Genomic DNA, 5,435 nt, shown 5'->3' with positions numbered 1-5,435 from the left:
AAGTCTAATGGTTTTTGTATGTTCAGTTAAGGTCAACCTATGTCCTGAGAACTTTCGGGCTCCTGCCTTGTCCATCACAATTCTGATACTTGCAGAGCTAATGGAGTTCATTTACAGTTTACTTTTCCTACTCAAAATTCCGCAGTTTTGTGATAAATTCATTGTTTAATATATGGTTCTATTTGAAACCAAGGACAGAAAGAACAGGCATTACATCAGGAAAACTACAGATAGTCGTCACTTTACTACCATAAAGAAGCCTGTAATTTTTGTTGTAAGTCATTATGGTCATAAGTCAAGGCACCCATGTGACTGATCTGATCTGATTTTATTTTATTATTATTATTATTATTATTATTATTTGCAGTGGTTGTTAAATGGCAGTTCTAACGTGAATCCATTCATTCCTATGCATGTTTTTTTTTATTAAAAAACTGGGCCAACTGGCAAAAAACATTGTAAATTGTAGTCACATGACCACAGAAGGGTGAGATAGTTGCCAAGAATCTGAAATGCAGTCATGTCACTGCACAAGAGTCCCCACATCAGAACTCCGCAATCGGATCATAAGTAGTTTTTGGGATGTCTGATGTAATTTTAAACAGTTGCTAAGCAACCAAACATTAAGCAAAAACTACCTGTGTTGGTAGTGGTTTGTTCTCTGAGCTTCTTGTTCACTTTCCGAACATTTCATCACCAGACTAGGTAACATCATCAGTGGAACAAGTTCGGAGAACAAACCACCACCAACATCTACCACCTGAGCTACAAATATTTTCCATCGTTTCTAAGGACTAACTATATCCAAATATATGTATCTAACCAGGAAAAACATCAAAGAAATTTCCATAAAAGATGTCTTCTTGAATTTATATTAACTGATACAAATTCTAGATGAAGTTTGGTATAAAAGCTTCATGGGTTTTAGAAAGTTGTGAAAGAAATGGATATTTTTTTTTAATTTAACAAGACCATTTTAAAAACCTTAGCAGACATAGATAGCTTTACCAACATTGATAATAAAATGTACTTATCGATGTATTGGAAAGTTGCATTCTTGCCACTTAATGCTCACTTTCGTTTGTCTCTTGGAAATAGGTATTTAAAGATCTAACACTTCTGAACAAACTGAAAATGGAGTTTTTCCTGCAAGTGTTGCCTTCAAATTCAGCACCCAATATGAATTCTATACCATGGGGAGAAATAGTGTGAATATATCTAAAGGCCAGTAGGATCCCAGAATAGCTGGTTCAGAATTTACTTTGCTACTGAAATGTCCAACCTGAAAATATTAAACATGCAGTCTTAGAGGGGAAATGGCTCATTTGAGGGATAAATTGGGCAGTTTCAGCACAACAATTTAAGCTGTTGGACATTGCTTGTGTCTGACTCATAATGAAACTATCAAAAGAAAATCACTTTAGAAATTTCTTTTCTCCCAAGAGAGAGCCCAGAATCTGCAACATCACATCTAAACATTGGATAAAGATAAAAGGGAAAAAAATATCAAAGAATTCCTGCAAGGGCTGCAAGAATTACAGAAGCAATAACAGTGGCATTCCCACCTCCACCTTTTTAAGAGGAGCATTAAGCTAATAACTTTGAGTCTGGAAAAATTACATGGGAGTTGCTATAGTCTCTAGTGACTTATCTTTCCTTCATTAAAAATGTGATCACTTTAGGAAACACTTCAAAGTTCCTTAGAGATAATGCTGATTCTAAAATATGATCATTCTAAGAGGAATTAAGAAAATCTGCTTTGTACCTTCACAGGTTTTTCATCTGACTTGTGAAGTATAAATAAGAATTAATAAAATTTTGCTAGGGAAAAACAGTACACAGTTCCCTTATCTGTGGCCTGGGCATTTCCCTCTCCATAGCTACTACAAAGCAAATCTCAATGCACAGTTTTTGATAGATGGTTTGATATTTTGGTGGAAATAAACTCTGCAGAAGCTCTATGTATCTGTTTTAAGCATATTCTGGAACACTCTTGGCATTGCCAGATCAAACAAAAAGTCTTGTTAAATCTATCTGAAATTTAGATCAAGCTAAATCCAGCTAGTTTATGGTTTGGGTTAGCAAAACAATATTCTAATCCATCATTTTTAATTATTCATTGACTGGTTTGTTCCATACAAATATCCATAACTGTTTTAATTTGCCGTTATCATTAATATGTGATAGTTTTAGACAGAATTTCCCTATGCAAGAATTATCCAGCCATAAATGTTAACTTCCTCAAAGTTTGTAAGCAACATAGAGAAAAATTACATGTTTGAATATGGCTAATCTTACACAACCATTAAATACAATCAGTACAAATCAATCAATACAATACAAAGTACAATACAAGCTTACACAATCATTAAATAATCATTAAAATTGAAACAGCTAATATAGACACCAATCAATAATTTTTTTACCAATGTACTGGTATATTAATAAAGAGGGTTTAAGCCAAGAATATATGAGGAAAGATGCATATCTTTTAATTCCAAAATTGATTTTGGAGAAAAATGGCCTCAATGTATTTTTTTTTCTCTGCTGAAAATATGCAAGTAAGCAAACTAAAATGACATGTGGAAACAAATCATGCATACAATGTTGCCAGGTTTTATTACTAGTTTATTAATATGTAAATTAAGAGTTAATTGTGTATTTTTTCTCCAACTTGAATCCAAGTACAATTGGTTGTCTTTTCATGAATGGCTTGCCTAGGTTTATTTATCATTTTATGGGTTGTAGTTAGGGAATCCCTGCTCTAAAATCCCCATTTCCTTTTAATGAAAATTTCCCTTATATTATTTGTTCTTTCACAGGAAGAAAGGAAGGAAGGAAGGAAGGAAGGAAGGAAGGAAGGAAGGAAGGAAGGAAGGAAGGAAGGAAGGAAGGAAGGAAGGAATTCAGTATTTTAAAAGAATTAAGCTTTAGCAGTACAAAACAATTTGCATCACCAGGACTGTACTATTCCCCTTTTTAAGATACCACAATGGTGAGGTCTATTTCTTCCAAGCACTTTGCATCATTCTGGTGTCACTTCTGGGTAAACAGAAGTGGTGCCATGTGGGTGTACAAATCAACCCTCCCAATAGTTCACTGGAAAGTTTAGAAGAAGCCACCAGGGAGGGAAATAATGTAGTAATTTTGCCTTCCTCTTTTGAAGTGGAGAAAGGCGGTCATTGCTTCACAACCCAACTATAGAGTACTGCGTTGCATGAAACAGTGACAAAGTGAAAAGCTCTTTTGAAGTATGAAGTGGTAAAAATGTCTCTCCTCTTGCCTGTCTTCCCATTCGTTTCCTGTTCCCTCTTTTATCCTTAACAATGATTGTCTCAAGATATACTCAGCTGCAAAGTTGATTCCAAAGAGTTGCCTCCTTCAATCCTGAGCAGGCTAAATGCAAAAGATACCAGAGGACCTTGTTCCCCAAGACTGGTTAAGATCTTCTCCAAGTCAATCTGAAAGAGAGGTGCTCAGGTTTTTTAAAAGAAAACATTTGGCAAGTCCCAAATTTAGTGAGATAACTATCTCTGTGCATTTCTTCTTTTTGTGGCTTTCTTTACCTTCATCTTCACTGTGAAAGACGGAAAAGGCAGGTGGCTTTCCAGAATCTGGCCAGAACATCTCAGGAGAGCTTCAGCTGGTTGACAGTGACCAACTGTGCAAAGAGAACACAGAGCTTGGTGGTAAACAAAAAAGGAGGAAAAACAGAGATGAGCATCCAAAACCTGGTGTATCTTTATCTAATGAGCTCCATGTTGCTGTGCCAATTATTGCCAAGCCCAATCCTGGTTACATAGGAAACATGGTTCTCAAAGTAGGCAACAAGCGATATAAACCAAAAGATTATCTTTCCTCCCAACCCCTCTGAAAAATAGCAATTGCCAACCAGTGGTTACATCTGTGGAACTGACATATTTTAGCCAATAGGAGGGGTCATGAGTTCTGACTCTGCACTTGTGATATTTACAGAATCCCATTTTCCTCTAGGACAGGAATCACAGTTACAGAGGAAAAGAATGCCAAAGCAATTAGTAGCTTTTATTATTGCTCCAAAGACTTAGGGCTACATGCATCTCAACCTATTCAGAAGTTAGAGCAAGACACGGAGAAGAACACGGATCCAGGAGCTCTTTCTACCCATGGACTGCCTAGCTGCCTGTTCCAGTGCGGTGAAATGGTGGCTCTAACTTTCATTTTCTATGACATTGACTCAGCTGTTGAACTTTTGCCAGGCCCAATGGCTTGACAATAGTGTCCAATTTTTATTTTTATTTTTTTCCTTTTTGCTTCTTTTGCCTCTATAAGAAAGCCCTTTAAAAATCTAAATCTCACCTGCCGTAAGCATTGAAAAAATTGCTGTGAAAAGCCATTCAAAACCAAACAGCAAGACTCACCATCCACTGTCAAAAGAAAGAGCGGCATGAGGAGCAATTCAAACAAGTCAACAGGAAACCCTGAAAAAGACTTCATTATATATATATATAAATGATATTTCTATATGAGGAGGGAGAAATCAACATACTTAAGATGAAAGGGAGAAATTAACACACTTATGTGAACACTTTAACTAACTTCCGATGAACTACTAACACAAACACATATATAAACACTCCTGCCTGAGCAGGGGGTTGGACTAGAAGACCTCCAAGGTCCCTTCCATTTCTATTCTGATTGATTGATTGAGCAATTGATTGACATACCCCTGTTCCACAAACTATGTTCTCCTTTTCACACACACACACACACACACACACACACACACTGTTTCCTATAAATTTAAGCCCCTGGAAACAATACTTTTGTTGACTACCTTTTTGGGAGACAACCTCTGTGCTGTTCTCTTGAAAATTAAATGGAGAACTTCCTCTTCTAGCCCCCTGCCTTTGAGTATTCATTTCCAGCTTTGATCTTCCAACAATGGTATGAGAGCTCTAACATCAGACACAGAAGCATAGGAGGTCTTCCAGAAATTTTGAACTGCCAGTCTTGTATACCTTTGCCATTGGTCCTTCTGGTTGAGTATCAAAAATTTGGAAGTCATCTAAATTGCTAACCTGAGATTAACTATAAGGCTGAATGATGTGATATCACTACCCCAAAATATTTAAGAGAAGCATGTTGGTCCCCAAAGGTCAGGCACAATTTCAGTATTATTCCTGCAGGACTACCTCCAGCAGGAAACTCATGTATAACAGAATAAGAGTTGGAAGGGACCTTGGAGGTCTTCTAGTCCAATCCCCTGCTCAAGCAGGAGACTCTATGCCATTTCAGACAAATGACTGTCCAATTTCTTCTTAAAAATCTCCAGTGATGAAGGACCCACAACTTCTGAAGGCAAGCAATTCCACTGTTAATTGTTCCCATTGTCAGGAAATTTCTTCTTAATTCTAGGTTGGCTCTCTTCTTGATAAGTTTCCAACCATTGCTCC

The 5,435-nt window shown here is 36.8% G+C and overlaps 1 long non-coding RNA gene across 1 annotated transcript; it reads right to left on the bottom strand.

The window, feature by feature from the left end:
* Window positions 1-3,579: 3,579 nt before the first annotated feature.
* Window positions 3,580-4,973, bottom strand: LOC117677367 (uncharacterized). Its single transcript, XR_004594778.3, has 3 exons — window positions 4,817-4,973; window positions 4,339-4,406; window positions 3,580-3,661 (listed from the first exon to the last, which is right to left on the bottom strand). It is a non-coding gene; the product is annotated as an uncharacterized LOC117677367 (long non-coding RNA).
* Between the last annotated feature and the right edge of the window lie 462 nt (window positions 4,974-5,435).

This window comes from Pantherophis guttatus, chromosome 1 (genome assembly GCF_059756535.1).
Source record: "Pantherophis guttatus breed Tessera chromosome 1, ASM5975653v1, whole genome shotgun sequence".
Taxonomy (NCBI): Eukaryota; Metazoa; Chordata; class Lepidosauria; order Squamata; family Colubridae; genus Pantherophis; species Pantherophis guttatus.
The sequence above is the reverse complement of the archived record's forward strand: the minus strand, read 5'-3'. Positions and strand labels throughout refer to the sequence as shown.